The 12,563-nt window shown below is 37.6% G+C and overlaps 1 protein-coding gene across 6 annotated transcripts in view; it reads right to left on the reverse strand.

The window, feature by feature from the left end:
- LOC106666867 (myocyte-specific enhancer factor 2) overlaps positions 1-12,563 on the reverse strand; it is a 209,081-nt gene that overhangs the window by 155,999 nt on the left and 40,519 nt on the right. For all 6 annotated transcript variants that reach the window (XM_014394355.2, XM_014394356.2, XM_024226283.1 and 3 more), the window contains exon 3: positions 6,296-6,349. The gene's annotated coding sequence lies outside the window, so the exon portion shown is untranslated. The remainder of the gene's footprint in view (positions 1-6,295; positions 6,350-12,563) is intronic.

The following is a 12,563-nucleotide window of genomic DNA, read 5'->3' on the forward strand; positions in this document are numbered from 1 at the left end:
CACTGTAGCTAAAAGGCAATGTCCGGTTTCATAGCAGTCTATTACATATTCTCTTTCTTCCATCACGTCTTCTTGGCCGATTATGATATTGGGTGTACAAAGGGAGGTGGACCAATTAAGCGTAGGAATGGTATTATTTCCTCTGTTAATATTATCTTTAAGATTTTCGCATTAACATAGTTATAGGCATTGGATATATCTAGAAAATGGCTAGAGTAATTTCTTTGTGAGAAATATTTTTCTATACACCGGTGAATGTGCCTAAGTTGTCATATGTACAATGACCTTTTCTGAATCCTCGTTGGAAGTCAGGGATAATTTTGTTGGTTTCTATGAACCATTCTAAACGTCTCTTGACCATTCTTTCAAATCCATTGTATTTCGTGGTCCGATTGACCAAATAACTTCTTTCAATTACTTAATCTTTTTATGTAAGATATTGGTTGAAATGAAAAAGTTTGAAAAATTGCAAAAAGAGGTTTTTAGTTGAGATAAAAAAGTCCGTGTCACGAGCGGGATTCGAACCCACGACCTTCGGCTAGATACGCCACTACTCTAACCACTTGAGCTATCGTGACTTCAATCCACTCGGACACCAACTTCCCATCTCAACCCCACCTTTTGAATTTTCCCTCCTTTTTGCCATTTTTCAAATGTCGTGTTAACTATTTGATTTCTCGGTGACAAATGGTACGGTGGTTTAGTGAAGTATACTTCATTTTGCTTATTATATTTTATTAGGTTTCGTGGTCCACTTGACCAAATAAATTATTTTCAATTAATTAAGGTATACGAAGCTGAATACAACAATAATTACAATTTAATACAATGTTATCCAAAATAAAAATAATATTGCATATGTAAATATGTAACATGATGACAAAATATATTCATTGATATCAAACATTCAATTGTTCTCATTTAAGTAATATATATGTTCCTACGTAGAAATAGCAATTTCTGTTCAATGTGTACTCAAAATAATGTGTTCATTAACACTTTTTATTATCCCTCTGGGCAACGCCGGGTTATAAAGTTAGTTCTTTATAATTAAGACTTTCTAATTAAAGCTGTAATTATACTCTAGTTCAATGTTTTTGATGACATGTAGCATATTCTATTTGCCCCGTTGTCTTCAGAAGTGAAGTAATGGGAATAAAATATGTAGCCATTTAGATATTCGAAACATAAACAGAGTGTGGAGCCATCGTTAGCCCTAACACTCGCACTTGACAAAACTCCAATATTCATCTGGCCGGGAATATTGATCAGTTTCACTTGCCAATGAACACGTGGAACATTAGTGAGGACAGCTGTGTCCCTGTCGACATGAAAAGCGTGACAACTACAAGATGCACTTAGCCCAGTTACCAGACACGACCAGAATCTGCATTAGCCCAATGCCGCCTAGATATGACATTTCGACGTCCGATTTTGCTCTTAGCTGGTCCCGACAAACTAAAACACTCAGAACATGATTTTCAAAGAGCGATATAACCACCGGTAACAACTTTTTAAAGCGTACTCGTTTGATGAAAAGGATAAAATAATAGTTTGTTTAACATCATTAGCCAAATAACAAATTATATTATTTTGTATATGCCCAACAATTGGATCAAGAAATAATAAGGAAATCACGTATACATTCAGGTCTGATTATACTATTTATAATGTATTTGTTATGTTTGTAAATGCCTCTATTATGAGGTTTGTAATGTAGTCATACTAAATTCACTAGTTTTCGTGGTCCGTTGTTTTTATGGTGTGCTGTATAAAAAAAACTCTGTTTGTCTATTTCTATAGGCAAGCACATGAAATATTATCTCTTCTAGTAGAGAGGGGCATTTAATTATATTGTTAATTATTTTGAACAATATTAGAGCATCAGACATTGATCGTCTAGATTCTAGTGAATTTATATTTAATTCGGATCTCAGTTGAANATTTAAATTATGTATTTATGTTTAATGGAAGTTTTTATTTTATCTCCCCCCCCCCAATAAAAAAGCTCTCAATAATAATTTTATCTACCTTTCAACAAGCATTTAAATTTAGTGGTTGATGCATTGGTCAAAAATTGGTGGTTTTCAAATCCTTTAAACAATTATCAATCGACCGGTAAGAACATATATATACTTAAGTATATGTTAGATAGACATATGACGCGAGGACTGGGATATAAGCATGACTAGTCATACTAGACCAGGCATCATATTGCCTGAATCAAACGACAACTATTCAAGTAACAGGATACAGTAGTAAATAAAAGATATAATCATGGATATAAGCAGGCCGAGGCTAGTCGCCAGCTTCTATTTAAGCCAACTTTTTTTCAACAGCAAACAGAAAGAACGTTGACTCGTTTTTTTCTAGTTAATCAATGCACGACTCTTATCGGGCTGTTGCGTTATAACGCTCAGGACTAACTGACCTGCTATTTCGCACATTTGTGTGTTTTCAAGTGTGAGCTATACTTAATTGGGATAGATAGAGATGTCTGCAGTTCATACTGAATGAGGGAGTCAAAATCTAATCGATCTCTCATCCAATGAAAGACGACAGGTGTGTCTCACCGAATCCACTGGGGGTTCGTTGGGGAATAAAATAACAGCTTCACAGGCTATTTTTATGACAAATGCGCAATGCAAACCTTGCACGCAGATAACCTAAATTGACGATGACTGCGAAACCCATCCAAAATCTCACCGACACCGGACCTCAGCGGACCACCGGCAACACCGGATTTTCCATAGATTTGATATTTCGGAGAGTTTTTTAAGGTACCCATACAGAATATGATGATGCTGCCTTGCGGAACACGCCATTCGGCATGGTAGATTGCGGAGAAGGATGTTCCGATACGTGCAAGTATCTATCGAACACATGATTTTATTTAGGATGAGGTATTAGCTAATGGAAGAATGCCATATTTTTCTTTATAATGTGTTATTTGTAGCCTGTACACCTTAATACATATTACAAATATGTGAGTATATGGTTTTTTCTTCCTGTTAAAACAATGACACTATGACCAACACTCCACCCGGAGGACACAAGTTAAGAGTAACCATCCAACGTTAGCATTCAATAAAGGTAGGGGGCGAGGAAGTCTCGAAACCATTGTAGTTTAAAATGTTGACAGGGCTGGTGCAGTAGGGTTATGAAGGATCGAGGGCTTTGTGTGGAACTTTAGGAGTTCGTAGACAAAATGATTATTCAGGTCGTTGTAGATAGTATGGGGACTTTAGATTGTTAAGATTGGACCCTCTGGATGCAAGATGGCTTGGCGCTACTCCTAACGTCCAAAGTGGTCACTATATGTCTTGTTTATTAGTTAAGTTATGACTTTTGAGTTTCAAAAAGGATTTCTGCCCTAAAAATCTTACTAATTGCCCAAATCTTCTAAGTTGTCTCTTAAGTCTTGTGTGGGGATTTCACGTCTGGCTAGGTGTGTTCCTAAGTAGATTTATTGTTGATGTAAAGTGGAGGGCTTCGATAAGCTCAAGGTTTCTCGGATGTTGGATGGCTTGGCGCTATATCCTAATTTCCAAAGTGGTCGCAGTATTGACTTGTTTATATTTAATTGACGTCTTTCGGTCAAAACAGATTTCGGTCCTAGAAATCTTCGTTGTTGTCCAAGTATTGTCGCTGTGATGGGAATCAACATCAGTCTGCTGTCTAAATATAGTACTAAGTATCTAACTTGAGCGGACGTTGGTGGGTACTTGTTATTGACGAACAGTAGAGCTGAAGACAATGTGTATATTTTCATCACTTACTCTTGACCTCCGCGTTTCGCACCAGCTGATAAACTTGATAAACTCAAGATGTTCTTGTAGAACGAAAAAAAGCTCTATTGTCCCACCAAGTTTTTCGAAACGGTGTATCTCCTAGGAGCATCGTAACAAAAATCTGTAAATATCGACGGTTTTTGGAACACGCGAAACACTAGAATCTTGGATAGATTGAAGGCTTTCGGTGGCATATGAACCCTTGATTTTTCTAGATTCCACAAAAGGTGGTGTACAATTTCTGGCATGCAGTCTCGAGTATTTCAACATCATCGACCGCTGAATACCAACTTCATAGAAGGCTGAACCGTTCCCAGCGCACACTCGTCCAAACCACAACATCCATTATCACGATGTAGTAGCAATCCATCTTAAAGAAGTTATCCAAAAGTCACAACGTCTCACAAAGCCTGTTAAGCCAATCCCATCTCAATTCATACGGACAACAGAACCTAATGTACATGGATATAAATTAGATTTAAAAAAATACTCAACAAAGTAATTACACTAGATTAAGTGGTTAATACAGTTTTGAGGAACATGGCTATTTTTAACATGACATAACTAAATCCATGCCTCGATATTCCTCTTTCGTTGTTAGTTTTCCTATCAAAACAGGCTATTTTCATCGATTAATTTGAATAAAAATTTTACTTTTAGAAATGATGTGGGATTAATGAACTTATTGTACATATAAGATGTGTACTTATACACTGTGGTGTCCCGTGAACAGTAGGTCGGTGGTGTGATGAACCAAAACTTTGCATGCTAAGAAGATCAGACTATTAAGTGGCACAGAAAGACAAGCTTACCTCAGTGTCACTAGAGCAATGAGTACAATAAATCTAACTCAAGTCAAGGTGCAGAAAATTTTATGGTCACCTCATTCATCCTTATCTCCTACCCAGTTTCCGCTAAGGAGGAAATGTAAATTTGAATTATTTACAAAAAAAATTCGTATTTTTAATTCAAATTATTTTATACCGAAATTTTGAATTTAAATTTAAAGGGACGATGTGGATTGAAGACACAACGAAAATAGATAACGTTAATTCATTTAGTTATAGAGAAGAAATATATTTATAGAATGTGCGTTTATTTACAGCAACCGAGTATATCTGTCCTTAGAAGAGTCGATTATTCTTTCATTTTCAATTTAAAAAATAATGACGTAGACAAGGGGTAATTCTGTCGAAAATGTTCATTACCGGGATAGCTGTAACGAAAACTGAGACGTGCAAAGGAGCGATATTAGAGCAATAACTCTTCACACTGGACACAAAGTATTTGTATAAGCTCCCTCCGTTCCCACCCGCTCACTAACGAGAGAGAGAGAGAGAGAGAGAGAGAGAGAGAGAGAGAGAGAGAGAGANACTCTCTCTCTCTCTCTCTCTCTCTCTCTCTCTCTTTCCATCTCTCAATTTTAAGGGTAACCGATCGACCTTGCCAATTTTATCAAACCGTAACATCGATTTAAGATAACGATAAATGATAAAATTATTTAGACAGATAAGCAAATTCCTCACGCCACATTAGGGCATTACGGACCGATAAATGTAAAATAAAATAAAAACAATAATTAAACAAATATTTTCGTCGGATCTAGAACTGTATTTAGAAAATGTGAAAAAAAGTCCATACTTCCCAAAATTGTCCGACGAATTCCATCTTTTTCTGATAAAATGCGTCTGTTGATTTTTGATTCGTTGTTGGCTTTTTTTTGTAACTATCCCGCTATGTAGGCCGGGTTAGAATATTTGTAAAACTGTCCGTTCTTCATAAAATTGTCCGAATGATTTCCACCTTTTTCTGATAAAATTCTTGTTTTAATTTTTTTTTGGGGAGGGGGAATTTGGATATATGACCGTTCTTCCTAAAATTGTCGGTTGGCAAATATTACTCGTCTTACCACCGGACGAGCTGGTAGCGTACACATAACAAACTTGCCCGGCTGGTTGGGGATGTTGAAATAGACTATCAAAGTCGACTAATTTGCCTTTTTTGTATGAATTTCACACGTTGGGACGATGATTCAGATCCGAGATGTGCATCAGCAGCTTTTGGAAAGGATCCTACTAAGCAATTGTACAATCTGTGTGATGGAAGATGCTAATCCAATAAGTTTTGAGGAGGTATGGCAAGAAATATGTGGCTATGAGTTGTACGTCTCCAAATGGATATTCTAGGAAAAAGGTAGTTATTTGGCGAGAATGACAAGAATGTTCTCAAGCTGAGTGGTATATGAAGATTGACGTTGGTAGTCGGCAGATCCTTCTGGTTCCTGCTTATTTTCGGAAGCATTCAACTTTGCATATGGCATTGTACTTGAGCAATGAACTCATGACTGTGCAATTGGCAAATTAGCTAGTTTCTCACTGACGATGACGCGATGCAGAAACGCGTTTGAATAGGTCAACGAACCGCTGGCGATGACGGACTCAATGCCGTTTCAGTATGAAAACCAAGTATACTTAGGTAGCTAGCTGTACTTTGTTAAATCTTACCAAATATAAACGTCCACACGCTTTAAGTTTCATGAAAGCCTCCGATGTAGCAATCTGAAAAGAAAATTAGAGCACATTAGCAAAACTTTTGAAATAGTTTTTTTGTTTTTTTTGACTAACACACTACTGACTTACTTTCCTAATTTTAAGACTGACAGCAGGGAATTGACATTTTACTATCAAGACCTCTCTTTTCAGTAAAAGTTCCTCACTGAAGATGGTGCAATGCCGAAACGAGTTTGAGTATTTCAACAAACCCATGAGGGAAGACGGACTCAATAATTGGCCCTATGCCGGTTCACCATAAGTTCACCGACCCACAGACCAACAACCATCATCAAATCAAGTAAAAAGTAAGCGTTTTCAAAAATTATTCCCCGTCGAAATCATAACTGTATGAAATTCCCACAAAAATAAGACGGAAATTGTTGTTTAAAAAAATCAGACATCGAGTGGTGAAGTAAAAGCAAAGGTGTTTACCAGATGTCGGCTTCTCCACGTGGGGGGCGTAACACTGTATTTTACTCGCACGGCTCTTGGTTTAAATCCATAAATGACTCGGATGACTTTGCATTTTGTGTTGATTTTATTTCAATCTACCGGATTACATAAGAAGCCAGGAAAGAACAACTACTCTCCGGGAATGGTTAATAAATTTACGGGCATTTTTTTACATCGATTCGACTCAAAAGATTAGTTTGTCAAAAGCCACCCTTTACAGTACGCAGGATTATGGGAACTCGGTAATGGGTGATAGTGAAACACTCGATAGCCTACTAGTGGATTAAAGACAACATTCCGATGCTTCAAATCCCACCCTAAGCCTCAAATTAAAAAAACTCATGTACGGCGTATCCTGCCAAGACCGTAAACTTACGAAAGTCTGTCCGTGATAATTTTCTTCAATACCGAAACGATGATTTTAGAGAAAATACTATTAACCCTAAGTATTTTGAATCCTAAGGTCATGAGGACCAAGTTAATATTTCGTTATTTACATTTGTTCTATATAAGCACTAGGACTTCAGGACCAGCGAAGCACATTGCAGTTCGACTGAACAAGACCGAACCGTTTGAGTTAGTATACAATGTAAAAGGACGAATCAGCCAGTTAAACTATGACACTAAATAGTGTACTTAAATGACTTTATTATTTATGTTTATTAGTCAGTTTAATGGTCGCATTACGCTAGTTTTAATAAATAAAATATATTGAGAAAAAATATCCTAGTTGACTCTAATTATACTCGACAGATTAGATTGAAGTCAGAATTAATTGACCGGAATAAAACGATGTTTCAACGAGACATTTCCTATTAACACAGGAAAAAATATTTAAGTTAGCGTCTTACTTCTCTTTGCTCATACCCGTGACTTCACACCACCTACCGACTACATTTTACAGCTGAACATAGGTTAGGAGATGGATATTTTTTTCACCCCATCTTTATCATTTCTATTTCTATAGGAGATGGATGGTACAGGCATAGAGTAGCTTCGGCCGGACCACCACCTTGTACAGAGGTTTTTGGTTGGCTACAGACTAGACTAACGACAGAGAAAAGGAAAATGTATGCGGATGGAATATCAAGTGCTTTAATGCTTTATTTCGCTTTGAACAGAAGAAATAAAGCATGCTGCAAGACGAGATTACGCTCCTGTGTAATTCTCATTCAGCGTAAGCACACTGATGCTAGATACACAGTCAGTGTGTTTTCCCACCGTACTGCATCCACAATGGATGAAAAATTGGAACTGAAACCGATAGTTTTACCTCTCCTTGCTTATATCCTGACGTCATGCTACCTAGTGACTATATTTTACAACTGGACGTAGAAAATGAATTGTATATCATAAGTAAAATGCTGTATTACGCTTTGACAACGCACAAAGATAACGATCCTGTTCAGACTTCATTTGATACTTGTACTTGGTGCCTGGTGCATAGTCAGTGTAGTCTCACGATATTTCGCCCACAGTGGATGCTGGAACTGGCAAACGTCTTTTCTCTCACTCCTTATAACTCTGACTCTCGCCAACTAACCTTTACAGCTGGACATAGGAGATGGATGGTAGGCATACATTAGCATCGTCCTGACCACCACGTCCTACAGGACATGTTTATTGGCCGGCGACAGAGCAGAGGGAATCTTTAATGATTATCATTAACATGGCGTGTAAAAGTGAGTTTACGATCCAATATTACCCCAAGATATTTGATTGACTCAGAGCACGATTGTTACACCTTCAATTTGGATATTTTTATATTGCAACGGTCCCACCGCAAACTACTGCCTGTTTTATTTTGATTAATTTTAATTTTTCAACGGCTGCAGAAACTTCCTATGCAGCGCATTGCATTTTCTAAACTGTTCGATATTATTTTTCCTCCAAGAGAAAGAGTAGAGATTTATAACTTCTTTGGGCGAGGTATTTTGTTGATATAAACTAAGAAAAGGATGGGTCCAAGGTTAGAACTTTGAGGAACTCCGGGAGCAATGACTCTTCGTAGGGAAAGGGATGAACGAAATGACACACGAAATTGTCTGTATAAGAGATAGAAATGTATTTATGTGGGGGGGATTCCATCATCCTACTGACTATTATGCCCTCACCGCAATAGATAACGAGGACAGTGCAGAAAACTATTATTAACACTATTAAATAAACTGCTCAAAAAGGCGTGAGGATATTGCCAATTTTGTAGTATTTACTTTCTCTAGCATTTTTTTTTTCGATTGCATTAAAATTTATTAGAAATTATTGTTTTTTACTGAAGGAAAATTTAATTAAGGGATTTTCAAAAATAACAAAATAAAAGGTTTTAATTCCATAATTCTGTTTATTAGACAAAATAATTTTTTTAAACAATTAATATCGTGTATAATGTGCTCTGTTAGCTAAAACCTCTGTGGACCTGTTAGGCATACTGTTGATAAGATTATGACTAATTTCGTAAGTAATTTCACTCCATAGATTTTGCGACGTTGCACTCAGTTGTTGTAGCTAAACGCATCCCACATGTGCTCCATGGGATTGAGGTCTGGAGACAATGGGGGAATTCTCAGGTTTTCTAAACATTGATGAACAACTCGGCCTCTATGAGGTCTGGCATTGTCATCCAGAAATCGAAAATCCCTGCCAATGAGATCCCTGATTTGAGGACGTATTCCTCGATAATTTCTTGGACATAACGGACTGCGGTGAGGGTGCCCAGTTCGCCCTCCAGTGTGGAATGGATTTACGCTATTCTCCTAAAATCTATCAATTTGTTTCGTAACAAGCTTTTGCAGATAATGTGGCCCTTGGTTAATTAATGGTAAGAAGGCGGGCACACTCAAAATAGTCTCCCTTTGCATTAACTTTTTCATCATCAACACGAATATATCGGTTAATTTAATTAAAATTAATAGAATAAGAATAATCCCAGCCCAGACCGTTTCACCGCCTTCTCCAAACTGCACTGAAGGGATCACGAACTGGGGCATGAACGCATCCCCTGTACTCGGTAGACTCTTCGGCGCATGCTGTCACTACACAGACAGAAACGCGACTTATCACTAAAAATAAGAGCATTCCCATTAGTGTTCTCTTCTAGGCGCTCGCTACACCATATTCTCCTGAGTTGCTGCAGGTCGTCTCAAAGGGGCAGACTATGTGAGGCAAACTTCCCACAATCGCTTATGTTGGTAAAGGCCTTGCCAAAACATCTTTTACTTCATTTAGGGTCTGGCGGGCCCTATGGAAAGGGTTCCGCCTTGCAGCAATGACAATATCTCTGTCCTCCCTTAGCATCGTAATGCGCTGAGAACCACTACCAGGCCTCCTATTGGCACTTCCAGTCTCTCGGAACCGGGCTTAAGCTCGGGAGATCACGTTCTGAGAAACGCCAACTGCTTCTGCGATATCCACCTGCAGGTGATTTCAATGGCTCATTCTCAATAATATTGTGAACTTACGGTTCAAGATGATGTCTTTTCAAGATTAAAGAGAATGCAACTGGATTAAAATAGAGAAAAGACGAGAAAAGTTGTTTGTTTACAAAATGAGTGAGTCTTCATGTTTACTATTCTTAAGTGAATGAATGAGTGAATATTTATTTACATGATTTCAGTATAATACATATAACAATAGAGCATAGGGAAAGTGACATAGCACTCTAACTTCCTATTACAATACGATTTAAATATACACAGAAAAGTTATTTCGCATGCAAGATTTGTATCGTTGGAAAAAATGTGTGCAAAAAACACAAAACAGAAGGATTTAACCTAACGTATAAATAAATAGGTATATATATANTAATTGGAACGTCGCGTTGGCGGAGGTATCAGCGGTTCACTTTGGCAATTCATGTCGAGAGACGTGGTTGTGGCAGTCCTTCAACCTGATGATGAGCTAAAAGGCTCGAAATCCGGACGTTGCAAAATAACTTACTGTGAGTAGGAACTATCCTTTTAAAAAGTATTAAATGAACAAATAGATATTTTTATGACAGGCAATTTCTATTTCTAACTGGACTAGATTAAAGTTCAGGTACATATGCTTCGCCTGTGTTTCATAATGCTTCGCCATAATTCGCGTGTGTTTCCATTTAGCTGAGTGAGATAAGCCCCAATGCATATCGGATGTGTGGAGTCCCCCCCCCCCCGATACACCTAAAAAATTCTTTGGCTTCTTCCTCTTTTATCCATTTCATGTTTATATTGTCATGCAACTCAGTCTGTCTTAAATTTCTGGCAGTGGCGGTGGCCGGCCGCAAAATTTTTTTTTTATTACTTGTGCCTTATTAATGTTTGTTTGGCTACTGGAATTCCATGCTGGACACGCGTATAGCAACATCGGCTTATGTTCTTAATTATTGATAATTTATTGGACACCGTTATTACAGACTCTCTCCTGAGCAAAGGAACAATTAATCGTATTGCCGTTTTGCCATTGCCCACAAGATTGTTTATGTGTGTGCCAAAATTTAACTTTGAGTCGAGTGCTACACCTAGGTAGGTTATCGTGTTTGTCCAGTTAACAGATTTTCCCTCAAGTAAAATATTATGGGAGTGCAATGGCCTACGTTTAGTTAACAGAATGCAACTTGTTTAGGATGTATTTATTTTTAGCTTCCATCCAGTGCAACACGTTTCGAACCCCTTATTAATATTTTTGACAATCGTATTTATCCTCCAGGAGGAACAGTGAAGTATATTGCAGTACAAATATATAAGCGATATCAACAGCGTATATTGCGGTTTTTTTGGCAGCATTTAGGTTTGGGAAGAGCATTTAGAAAAATACAAAAACGTGTTGAACCCAGAATTGATCCTTGAGGGACGCCGGCTTTAACAGTGAAATTGTGAAGACAGGAGTTACGGAGGACGACATGAACCGACTTCAATTGCAGATAAGAATGCACCATCTTGATTATATGCTTTGGAAAATTATTCTCTATATATCTGTAAATATGTTTCTTAGTGACCGGTTGTTCCATAATTTGTTGATGTTCACAACACTTTCATAAAACTAATATGACACCACAAGAATAGCACCCACACTTTATGCCCCGAAGATGACCCGAAAAAAGGTCAAAACATCGGCAAAAAATTAAAAAAAGTTGTTTTTCTAAACTACCTCATTCATAACCGCTCCTCATGACTTCAACGAATTATTCTGTAAATATGTCCATCATGCCATACAGTGTCGAAGGATTTCTCCATATCAAGGAGAACAAGTCCCGTGTTTTTTTTGTTTTTTTTTATATTAAAACCTTCCGTAACGTAGTCTACTACCCTGGCAAGTTGTTGAGCTACTGTGCTAAGCCCATGACGGAAGCCAAATCGCCATTCCTTTATAACATTTAGAGCAGCTAAATAAGTTTCAATCCGTCTTGATATTACTTTTTCAAAAATTTGGCTCAAAGAGCTGAGTAGACTGATAGGTCACAACTCGACGGATACCCGGTTTTGTGAAGCATTTAATTTTGAGACTTTCCAGCAATTCGGAAAGTAGCCTGGGATTAGTAGGATCATTGCTTATTTTGTAAGGCTCTTTAGCATGAGGTTGGATTTTTGGTCTAGTCCAGGTGACTTTTATTACTTCGTGAATGAACGATTTCGCGGATTTTTTGGGGGTGACTAAAGTACTCACGTGAAGAGGATGGATCTACGCTATTCTCCTAAAATCTATCAAATTGTTTCGTAACAAGCTTTTGCAAATAATGTGGCCCTTGGTTAATTGTAAGAAGGTGGACACATTCAAAATATTCTCCCTTTGC

This window comes from Cimex lectularius, unplaced genomic scaffold (assembly GCF_000648675.2).
Source record: "Cimex lectularius strain Harlan isolate CLEC.00 unplaced genomic scaffold, Clec_2.1 scaffold115, whole genome shotgun sequence".
NCBI lineage: Eukaryota > Metazoa > Arthropoda > Insecta > Hemiptera > Cimicidae > Cimex > Cimex lectularius.